Below are 12,967 nucleotides of genomic sequence, written 5' to 3' on the forward strand. Positions count from 1 at the left end.
ATCAGAAAGAAGGATGGTAATGCAAACGTATATGAACAACATCTGATATATATACAGTGGTGCCTCATATAATGTACTTAATCTGTTTCAGGTGCAAGTCTGTTAAGTGAAAAGTCCATTATACGAAATGCATTTTCCCATAGAAATACATGTTAAAACATCTAATTCGTTCCGCTGCATAAAATAACCATACTGTACCATAAAAAAAAATGAAAATGGAACAGTCACCAATTATGCCAGGTAGTCAGATGTTGTGAGGAGGAGGTGGAGGAACACTTTTTTCACACATTTATACAGACATACACTTTTTACACATTTCAGCAGGTCTCTTTCTTATTGTTTTTTAATCAGAGTCAGATTCAAGAGAGACTACCAGGCTTGCAGGGTTAACTCCTCTTGTTCCATCCTTTGTATTTTGGCAGCCGGCTTCTTGAAAAACATGTTCAAGGTGGTCTGTTTCTCTCTCTTCTTCAATACCTGTCGGAAATGACAGGCAAGGGTGTCATTATAGAGATCATTGATCCTGTTAGCCTCAGCTGTGTTTGGATAGTGAGTGTTGGTAAACTCCTGAACCTCTCCCCATTTGACAAGGAAGTCCTTGATGGCAGCAGTTGATTAGATTGCTCCTCCTCGTCGTCAGATGAAGCTTTCCTTTAAACTTCATCATGTTCCTGGGCCAGAAGTGCCTGGAGCTCTTCAGTTGTCAGCTCTTCTTGGTGTTCTTCAACGAGTTCCTCCACATCCTCCATTTCCACCTCCAATTCCAACTCTCGGGCCGTTGAGATGATCTCCTGCACCACTTCTGTATCCTCAGCTGGTTCTTCTTGGATCCATTCAGGAACAAGCCTCTTCCAGGCTGAATTGAGGGTCTTCTGCGTGACTTCTCCCCGGGCCTTCTGGATGAGTCTGATTGCCACAAAAACATCAAACTTCTCTTTCCAGAACTTTCAGACAGTCATGTCTCCACAAAGCTGACATTCTTCAAACACCTTCATGAAGAAAGCTCTGGTATACAGTTTTTTGAAGTTGACAATGATTGCTGATCCATTGGCTGAAGGATAGCAGTGGTGTTTGCTGGCAGATACTGCACCTTGATGAAAGGATAGCTTTCTTCCAGGATCTCCTCCAGGTCTTTCAGGTGACCAGGGCCATTGTCCAGTATCAGTAGGGCTTTGAGCAGCAGCTTTTTGTCCAGCAGGCATTTCTTTACAGCAGGAGCAAAGGTTTCCAGGATCCATTCCTTGAAGACAACCTGGGTCACCCAGGCTTTTTGGTTAGACTTCCAATGAACAGGCAAGTTGGACAAAGAAGAAGAAAGAAAAAACAGCTTACTCTTCTGCAGCCAAAGAGTAACTGTTTTCAAAGGCTCCCAAAATACCTACATCAAGAAGCTATTCTGGGAAGCCAAGAAGGAGAAAACATCTATATAAAGCAGATTGCCATTGGCAACAGCAAAAGAGTGGAAACATCATTCGCGCTTGTTCGCAGAAAGTCTGTTGTTCGCCTCACGCATCTGCTGAATGGAAAGTCCATTGTTCGAGTCACGTAACGGCCAAACAGAAAGTCCGTTGTTTGCAGCATCCATTATATGAGGCACCACTGTATATATAATTTTTAACAGAACTGGGCATAGAATACAGGAAATGTCATGGTTTGATGACCATTCTAGGTCATTTTCTTCTAATTATTTTACGTTTTATATTATAGAATTTTTAAATTTGAGATGGTAGCACTGTCTACCGCCAATTCCAAATTATAACATTTTAAAAATTGCAGAATTACAGTCCAAAAAATCCAGTAATATTTTGGCTTATGGAAAAATGTATGTCATCTAGGAGAATTGTAGATATGGGTTTTAAGATGAAGTGTAGAATAGGAGAGAACAAATTACAATAATAACTTCAGTATTCAATTGATTGATATTTGAGTATTTAGATGAATAAGTTGAAAAAGAGTTATGAGTAAAGAGTTAAAATGAAAATTAACATGGAAAATCATTTTTAAAGTAAAATTTGATAACTATTGCATTCTATTGATATTTCTCACGAACAAATTGGTAGACAATTTTTAGTAACCAATCAAAATGCACCATAGTATGTTCATACAGATTGAAATGCAGTTTAATTGAATAAAGTTATTTAAATGTCTGTTAGTAACAAATAGGATGCAATATCATAAGAAATTATACTTTAAAGATGACTTTGAAAGTTAATTAGTTGAGATGAAAAACCAAATTATTTCAGAAACTGTCCAAGGAAATAACAATTTGGTTTAAATATTCTAAAACTAGAAAAATTGAGATTCTCTTCTCAGGTTTGATAGAAGACTATCATACAAAGAAAAGGCTTCAGTATATACAGCAAGTCCCCAAATAATACTGTTCTGTTATAATGTTGTTGAATTTTTTTTATAAACAGTAAAATTGATTCTACGAGTTGGAAAATAAATGCTGGAGGTTGCAAACATGATCCAATTAGAATATTACCAGTAACTGAATGATAGCTCGTTTATTTGATTTAATCCCGTGGCGGTCCATGGAACATGGCTGCTCTGCGCCACTTCAAGTGATCCATGAAAAAAAATCAAATATACAATTAAAAATTACGGCAAAAGAAAAAACGAATTCAATGTAAAATAATTTTTGTATGGGAATGTAATCAGCAAATGCAAATGACGTCATATACTAGACCGAGTGCATTCATGATTTCAAAAGATTTGCTTTAAAGCTGATGTATTTTAAGTGTTCTGTGAAAAAAAAATGTCAAAGTTTAGTGTTCCTTGACTTCAAAAAGATCAAAAACCATGGATTTAACCTATAGTAGAATTGATTTTGTTATATTAGTTCACTTAATATCACAATTCCAAAGAAGATACCAACAATATTACATAAGGACTTGCTATATTCTACAAAACAAAATATTTTAAATAACAATTTATAAAAATAAAATTTTTAGTTATAAAACTAATATTATAAAGTAAAACTAGATAGACAAAATTAACAGTGAGAATTCATATGGATTTATATACAATACATAATCTGAAATATATTAAATTTCAGAAATTTTTTCAAGTAATTGGTGAATTAACCAGATAGATGAAAGATTAACAACATTATATATATTTATTATAAATTTTAAAAATTTACATTGAATGCAAATCAGTATTCATTGTCATTGTATATCGGTAATTATGTCAATTCTGAAATACAAATAATTAGGTAGCTAATAAATAGCATAAGTTTGTTTTCTGAATTATTTGAAAACTGCTAAAAATACAGAAAATTAGAAAATCAAACTTTAGAACATATGAAAATAGTAGTTTAGTTGAATGGGAATTTTCTTATCTGTAAAACTTTTCAAAGTTTTCATTAACAAAAAAATTATAGAATTTTATATAATATTGCTACAGGAATAAAACATCTGTGGATAAAATTTAAGCCAAGTCTAAAAATTGAATTAGTGAAAATACAGATTTTATATCAATTCCTTACACTGGATAATCTAATTATATCAAATTTGAATATCTTAATCCTAGCTTAATAATAAAAAAAGCCAGCATATATTCTAGGTTGTATAATCCATAAATTCTTTAAATTCTTCTCTTTTCAATATCAATATTTATTTTTATTTTTGATTATTTGATAACATTAAAACAGTTATTAATAGTTAAAGATTATATAATAATAGTTTATAGATAAAAAATTTAATGCCTGTATTACTACATGTTTAAAATTCTACATGATAATTTCTTTAAAAATACTTGTCTCCCTAATGGGTCTGAATTTAAATAAAATCCACTTACATTTTAATTTTAGTATAATATATAATACATAAGCAGATTTTTGCACTTTTATTCATCATGATTTGAATATTTGCAAGATTATATTCCAAATATATCAATATCAGATATGTATTTGACTTATTTTAGTTTTTTTAATATTTAATACCATGAATTTTGTTATATTAAATCATTTTAACAGCTTTATTTTCTCAGCTGTTAGAGAATATAACATAAGGAAAGTATAGCAATCAGTCAAATTTTGATCCACTGGTTCTTTTTGCATTTCTTGATGTTTTGACACTCAAGAAGCTCAAAAATGTAAAGAAAAAAAACTCTTACAAAGTATATTGTGTTTGCATGCAGGTATGTAGCCATCTGTTTTGTATTACATCTCAGGACTAAATGAATAAAAGTTCGGAAACTTGGCAAGATATTATTTCTACATATGCAGCATTAGTTATTAAATTCTGGTAGTTAACGGTCAAGGGGTGGAGAGATATAGATGTCTTTCATGTCTTATTCAAAATAGGACTTAAATAATATCTCATAACAGATGGCACCACACACAATTTTAACTAGTGTTGTAGTGTTTTTAAACTTAAGTCTCCATTTAAAAAATATTTAAAATATTTATCATAATTCAACAAAATTACTCCTTTTAAGCTTTTATTATTATTATTTAAATTTTATATCCCAGTATAGCTGAAAATTATCAGACTTCCTAGTCCCCCTAATATTCTGGAAAAATTGAGCAAGAACCCTTGTCAGCTTCTTTATCTTTATATTGTATATCTCTATAATGTTCGTAAAATGCAAACATTTAATAAAAAGTTTTTTTTAAATTCAAAACTTTACAAAATATCTTCTCATTATTTATTTAGGGAACAGCATGAACTATTACTGTTTCTGAAATAATTTTTCTTTAGTTTTAAAATTATATTCATACATACATAGACAAATATGCATTCAACTAGCATATACAACAAGCTTATTCCAATTTTGTTTGGCATTCCTCTTTCTTAAAACAAATATATTTTAACCATGTTAATATGATAAGAAATTAAGAATTGATACAGAAGGAAATTATTTTAATGATGACATTTGAGAAGAGAATTATATGATTTATACAGAGGAAATAAAACATATATATTCAAACTGCAGTATCTGAATTCCCACTATAATAAATGTTTTTTTAGTACCTACTGCAACATCTGAACCAAATAATCTCTGTATTAAGAATTTCTTGAATAGTTCAAAAATTACACTATTGTCAGTAGATTTTTAGTAGTAGGGAATTACACCATTCCTAGAATATTTTCATTTGTTTCAATACTGTTATGTTTGTTTTACCATAAATGTGCAGTTTAGTCATTTTTATCACAAAACTAGAAATTAAAAATGATGGAATACTTCTTATGAGAAAGTAGAGATTAAAGCTAATGGGTACATTAGATCATTACTCCCAACTGGATAATAGAATGTAACGTGGTCACTATGAATTTTTTATTTTTTTTAAATTTGTTATATAAGTGACATGATGCAGCTATCTTTCTTTTTAGAGTTTAAAATATGCCATTTGCCAAAATATTTAAAAATGGAACTTAAGGGAAATTCTGTTGTCAAGCATGAACTAAATGAGGTTGCTGACATCACTGAAACATAAGTACAATCACCAATCTGAAATCAATAAAACATTTATTCTACAGTTGATATTTCTGCAAAATAAGTAGCCCATACTTTCCATCAGTAAATAAAATGAATATAACCAAAATTTCATGTGGATTGGACAAAAATTACAGGAGTTATAAGGAATTCACACACACACACAGACAACAGCTTTTATATTATTAATTTTGAAGCAATTTTATGAGCATATTATTCTATAAGCTTACAGTTTATTATAGTAAGTTTTGCTTGTTTTACTTCATTGTTGTTTTATACAGTAATATTTTAATATAAAATGAACAATTTCATTGCTGTTGCAGCATATTAAAAAACATGGTTCATACACAATTCATAATAGTGAGTATTAAACAGAACTGTTCATTGTGTTACTGCTCACTAACTTATCCTGTAATGATGTCAGTTAGATGATTGGAGTTTTAATGTTTAATATTGCATTCAAATGATGGATTGATAGATACATAAATATTTTAGTATTATTTGGGGAAACTTGGATTATTTGAATGGATTAGAATTTTTCCATAAGAAATAATAGAAAACATCTAATATCTAAATTGCGTTAATTTGGATAACAGGGTCTGGCTGTACTATTTTCAATACACATTGATAAAAAATCAATTGTAGTCATAGGATTAAAATTATTCCTAGTTAAAATATTTTGACTTCAATTAATCAATAACAACACTTTAATTTAGTTGCCAAACAAACCTAAAAGTTAATTTTAAAATATCGAATTCATTACATAAATAAGAAAAAATTAATGCGCTTATTCCAGAAAGCTATTCATGAAATTCTCTGACTATTAAACCCAACCCATTTACAAGTTAACATATACAATCTATATACAATTATTATTTTTAAGCTAATAAAGTCTACATCAGTTTTGAAGTTAGCATTGACTTTTTATATAAAGAAAAAAATAGCAAACTTTTTAAAGTATTAAATTTTTATTACTAATAAAACCAAAACAAATACTAACACAAACACACATGCACAAACATGTTATTAATATTTCAAGGTAATAATTTATATTAAGCAATTACTAAATGATATTGTCATAATTTGTTCTGACATTCTTTCTTGTTTACTATCAGTTTCTATCAGATTACCAATTCAAATCTTTTCGTGAATTCACGAATGTTTGTCGGACTGTTGTTTAAAAGCAAATGTCATTAGATATAAAGCAAGAAATATAGTCATATACTTAATACAGCATAATTAATTACTTCAAATAACATTATTATTAACTATTATTACTTTTTCAAAATCTTACCTAAAATTTGTTCTGAATGTATTTTTTTTACCACTGCTATCCAACTGTTGACATGTGTCCTGTGAATAACTGAGTTATAGCCCATGAACAAGTTTCTAAAAAAAGAGAAAAAAAATTCACATGTAATAAAATCAATTTATTCTTAAAATTCATATAAATATTTTAAAATAAAATCAAATATTTGTTTTGCTATTTTAACATTTACAAGTTAACATATACAATCTATATACACTAAACTTATATTTTTACATGCTGATTTATATAGAATAATTCTAAAAATTTTACTCATCATCAGGTTTCAACCTTATACTATAAAATTCTAAAACATCAGTTTAAAAATAATTTGAAAGTTGGAACATGGCATAAATTCCACCTATATAAATATTTTTAAACACATTCATCATATTTTGTATAATTTAAGTTTAGGTAAAAATAATTTAGTGAATCAGTAGCCTCCACATATTCGATACATACTTAGCCTCTGTACCTTATACAACTGTCTTTTAAACTATATTTATAGATCTATAACAGTTTTTAATACTTAGAATTATCTGGCTGGCCAGCAAATGCTGAAAGGGAAATTGGTTACCTTTTCTGGAATCATAGCAATGTTCTTGATTTTCATGTTCAGTGAACAAGAAGTATGGCCTACATATACTATTCATTTTAAAAAATATCTATTTTTCATGAGAATACAGTACATTCCAGTGCTTTGGAAAATCAGTCTCATTCTCATTATTCTCTAGCAGCCTAAACACGATTAAGTTTGAATGAGAGACTGAAATTCTGCTTTCACTATTCTCTTGTATATTTTTTCCATTTTTTAAAATTAAAATTTATTATTTTAAAACCAATTGGTTTGTGAAAATTGCAAAAAGAATTTTTCCTTTCATGTAGTCTTGTATGTTGAGATGAATCTTAACTATTTAAAGAGAAAAGCCATGGTCTGTAGCAATGGATTTTATTCTTTCCAACTCCTTGTAGACAGCTCTAAAAGATGAAAGCTTTATATGAGATAAGATTTTTGGATTTGAATGGAATGTAGAGAAGTGAAAAATTAGCTTAAAGAACTGGATCCAACCAATGTTTACAAGGTTGCTTTTTCTAATCATGCTGGCAACCACAATTAGCTTGCTGTTCCTGTTATTTGGTAAACCCTCCTTTAATTTAAACTGTGATTGAGTGCAATTGCAACTGACAACAAACTAGTTTGTTTCTTCATGTTTGTTGTAAGCACCACTCAATGAGAATTGTTAAATATATGAACTATGGCATCATTGCTCTAACATGATTGGTTTTTGTTTTGTTTGATGTCACAACTTTGTGAATTTAAAGACACTTGGCAAAATTCATCAATATTTATTTCATGAACTTTACAGAAACGCATTTCGGGTCTTTCACCCTCGTCAGTCTGTTACGTACGTAACTACTATGATTGGTTTATTTTTAGATGTCATAGGATTTGTGCATTCTGCAATATGCAACAGCAACAATTGTGGTTGCTGACAGGGCTAGAAAGAGCAATCATGTTTAAACATAGTTTAAGGTAACATCTTTCATTATGAAATGAATATCCAGGAAATGAACCAATGTTGATTATCTTAGAATTAAAGTTAGAAAGTTCATTACACATAAAACCAATATCTAGCAAACTACAAAAATCTACAAAAGCAAACATTTTTGTGTGTTAACTAGTCATTGTCAAGCTAAAATACCTTCATAGTTCAAATGCAGCTTAAAACAAATGGTTGAAACAGAAGAATTAATCAGGATAGGTGATTGCTGTCCATATGCTAAAAAGGGGAGTGATGTAAGAGAGAGGAGGGGGAAGGGTTGTAAGACTAAGTATCATAGACACACTTCCAGATGGGGGGAGATGGGTACTGGTGCTGGATATTGGTTTTATATGAATGCTTATTTACTTATATCAATTAAAGTTGTTGATTCTAAGATGAAGTCACAATTGATTATTGTTGTTGACACCAAGAAATTCCATAATGTTTTTGAATTTGTAATGTGATGTAAATTAATTTTCGAAAGTGATCAAACAGAATTTAAACTATGTTTCTACATTTAAATAATTTTAAAATTAATTTTCTAGAATTTTTATAGTTTGAGAGGTTGAAACTTGAAAATGATTGATTAAATTAGCTAAAAACATTTGTTTAAGAAAAAAATTAAATACCAAATATCAAAGCCTTGGTCTCTCAATGTTATATAATTACTGATTACATTAGTATTAAACTAGTTGCCTATGCCTAGCATTGCTTGGATTTGAGGGTGAGGATTGGTAAGCTTGAATTGGGAAAGGTGATAAAAACAATAGTCTTAGTAACTAAAATGTACATTTATTGACTTCAGTCTTTACAATAATAAAACTGTAAAGCACAAAAAACTTGCTTAGGACCCTAGTGCATTTGTCTCATAGACTTAACATTGTACTGTACCTTGGCCACTTTGCCAAGCCTGAACCTTTGCACCTTTCAAATCTCTCTTAAGAATCCTGTAGATGATGATGCTGAAGTTATAGTGTTTTTATGATAAATCAAAGTATAATAAATATTTTAAACATTTGATTGCTGGTATGTGATAAGCCCAAATATATTGTTTTTGTTTATATAAAGATGGATATGTTAAATAATAATAACAAAATTTGTCATTGTCCCCTGCGATTTCACTGTATTTTGACCAAAACTTGGCCTTAAAAACAAGGAATGTTCCTTTCTTTCTTGTTGGGATCACCAGCTATATTTTCTAATTAGAAAATTCCTGAGAATTCTGTAATCCTGCATCTGTAGGTATAGGAATGCTACTGGTAATTCAATAATACAAAATTTATGGTTTAATTATGTTTATTTTGGTTGATTACATATGTAAATAGATGCATTTCAGGCAGACTTATGTTTTATGGCCCTCATCAGTAAAGCTAACTCTATCCTGCATAAATTTTAAGGAGGAAATGGTGTTGTCTATGGCCTGGCAGGCCCTGTTATACACAACATTATAGTCATTAGTTGAATGATCGTTATGCACATGACAATGCTTATGCAGAATTAAATTTATATTTATATTTTCAAACAGTCATTTGAATTATATTGTTTTAAATATTTTTACAAATAGGAGTTAGTTCTGATAATATTCCATTGGGTAACTGTTCATTCACACCTGAAGAAGAACTTGGAAAAAATTGGAAAACATTTGTGCATGTTTGTTTTTTGTATTATGCACACTAGAAGTTGGTTCTGTGTCTGTTATAAATAATAATTCATATTGGTTGTGTATTAAAACCTACCATAAAATAATTCATTACTTTAAGAATGTATAAATTAAAAAAAGCTAAACAAGATATTCCATACAAGTTAAATGAAAATATCAGAAATTTCAATTTTGCAAAGTTTCTTCAGATTTAAGAATACTTAAATATATCTGAATGGCTGAATTATCATTTTCCATAAAGAATTTTACAATGACAATGTGCATAAGTTATAAACATCCAACTATTTTTCTCTTTAGATCAGCAATTCTCAACCTTCTTAGCTCCATGACCCCCCAAACAGTAAATATAAATAAAATTAATACTTTCCGACCCCCCACCAAAGGAATAATAACAGTAAGCCTTACTATTACTAATTGAATTTTGATTATAATTATAAATGTAAACAAATGCAACCATCACATTAATTTATTTTCTTTACATGTGTACTTATTGTAAGTAAAATGTTTGTAAGTTTATACTAAATGATTTTTTCTCATAAAATGATTTCATTATTGTTTCGCGATCCTCAGGTTGAGAAACGCTGCTTTAGATGAATGTTTTAACCAATACTCAGCAGATAGTGAAAAAAGTGCTCATTAGTCTTATTGACAAATATTTAAATCAAAATCATTTAAAACTAATGTTTTGGTTATTATTATGTTTATTTTAAAAATTAGTTTTAAAAATGAGTATCTTCCATTTTGCTAAATATGTACTGTACTGTACATCAAATCATAATTTTCACATTGTAATGTCTTTTAATTGAATCCTGTAAGTGCTGACAGCTACTATGCTTTGTCGATAAAGAGTAATAAGTTATGTGCTACTCGCGTTGATAAAAAACTGTTGCCATTAGCAAAATCAGCAAGATATCTAAATAGCAAGCAGATGATGTGCCAAGCAGGCTACTTCTCACCTAAATATACTCTAAATAAATCTAACTATCTGGAGAATAAATAAATATATAAAATTTTTTAAACTGATCCTTCTTTATTATTTACTTTTGTCAAGTTTAGTGTACATACTATATCCTGCCAGATTAATAAAACAAACTAAAATAATGAAAATTGTTTTCAAAATAAGAAAAAAAAAAAAAAAAAAAAAACACTTTTCCAAATGAATTAGCTGAGAATTCCATTAGCAGCTACATAGTCCAGGACTATATATAGTTGTTGTTTTTCTAATTTAATATCATTTTTAATAGTATATATGCATTCATGTTGCTTTTAAATAGTTACATATTTTTTGAAAAATACCATACTACTGTAAGCAGTTTTCAAATTGTACATAATTCTTACAGTATAGTGTTTTATAAGCTATATGCAGTTGTAAAACGATACTGAATTAGTAAAAATACTATCAACTTAAAAAAACTTTCAAATGCATTATCTTTCACTATTAGGAAGTTTAACTACTTGTTTCAAATAAACTGTTTAAACTCATTTATATGTTTTTAAATAACTTCTAAGAAAATAAAAACAAGACATTCAAGTACACTTGCATCGTTATTTTCTGACTATTACATAGAATAAAATAAATTCCACCGTTTTTTACATTAAAAAGTTAAATTTCTAATATTTATTTTTTCATAAATTGTATGTGATAATTATTTTTTCAGTTTTTAATATTTTTAAACAATTTTTCACTGTATTACTAAAATTAAAAATGAAATAAATAGAAAACATCTGAACTAATTAACAAATGCCACTTATGAAATATGATCTTATAAACAGATGGAATTTCTTTTCCTTTTCTTAACTAGAATACCCTCCAAACTACAGGAAATGAAAAATTAAGATTTCAAAATAATGACACAAATGTATAAATAACCTCCAAGACTTGAGACTGCTTTGCTTTATTATTAAAGTTATTAATTCAAAATACATAACTTTATAATGCTTTATTCAACTTTCTGATCACAAAATGTACTGTTATTCCTAAATTTTTAAAATCATTAAGATATTGAAATAAACACCAAGTATTTTAAAATTATATATGTGTTTTAAATTATAAAATTTAAAAAAAACAGTATATTATTTAACTGAAGCAAGCTATTATAGAAGTTTTTTTTATGCATTAATAATGTTTAAAACAATATGAAATACTATAACTGTTCAAAATTTTAAAACATTGGATTAAAGTAAATTTCAGTTTGTCACATTAAATTGATTTTAAAATTACAAAACAATCATCGTACGTTATATAATACCGTTTATCTCCAAAATTTACAAAATAACAAAACTGATTTATTTAATTAAAAAACTTTTTGAGCAAGAATATTTTTAGATGGTATATTAATGTAGATATTCAAACAAAGTTAATTATTACTGTATAGAAGAAACTGGTTAACAGTTATAATTAATCCAAGCAATTATTATTGGTAAAGAGAAATTTTAATGATTAAGATTTTCTGTAAATAGGACAAAATTTACTGTTTTTATAAATCTTCAAAATTTATTATTAATTTTAATTCAACTAATTTGATTCAAATATTTTGAAGGCAAGCGCTTTCATGATGATAATGAAAAATATAGGAAGTAAATAAAGTTGCAAAACAAACACAAATATAAAAACAGCCATTTTTTCCTCTCAGTTTTTATTACATATTATTATATTAATGAGCTACTTTTTATTCTGATATGCGTTTGCATTATACATTGTTTAATCATCATAATATTGATACCAATTTAAATATTCTACATAGCTGTTCTGCTGAAAACAAAAAAAAATTCTTTGAAATAAACTTACATGCATTCTCACTAGACGTAATTGAACATACTACAATGACTCAGATATTTTTCCTTTTGAGTTGGATATAAATATGAACCAAATGTCTATATGTATAATTATGCTTATTACTATTATAGGCCTAATACACATAATTACTTTCATATTTATATATCAACATTAGCATATAGTAACTCTCCTGTTTAAAATAGAATTCACAAGATGTGTATTTATAGAATAAAATATCA

At 28.2% G+C, this 12,967-nt stretch overlaps 1 protein-coding gene across 2 annotated transcripts in view; it reads right to left on the reverse strand.

The window, feature by feature from the left end:
• The window catches only part of LOC136973708 (CYFIP-related Rac1 interactor B-like), a 64,893-nt gene that overhangs the window by 39,805 nt on the left and 12,121 nt on the right, over positions 1–12,967 (reverse strand). For both annotated transcript variants that reach the window (XM_067268451.1, XM_067268448.1), the window contains exon 2: positions 6,737–6,831. The gene's annotated coding sequence lies outside the window, so the exon portion shown is untranslated. The remainder of the gene's footprint in view (positions 1–6,736; positions 6,832–12,967) is intronic.

The sequence above is a fragment of the Centruroides vittatus genome, unplaced genomic scaffold (assembly GCF_030686945.1).
Source record: "Centruroides vittatus isolate TY-2023 unplaced genomic scaffold, ASM3068694v2 contig_3283, whole genome shotgun sequence".
NCBI classification, from domain to species: domain Eukaryota; kingdom Metazoa; phylum Arthropoda; class Arachnida; order Scorpiones; family Buthidae; genus Centruroides; species Centruroides vittatus.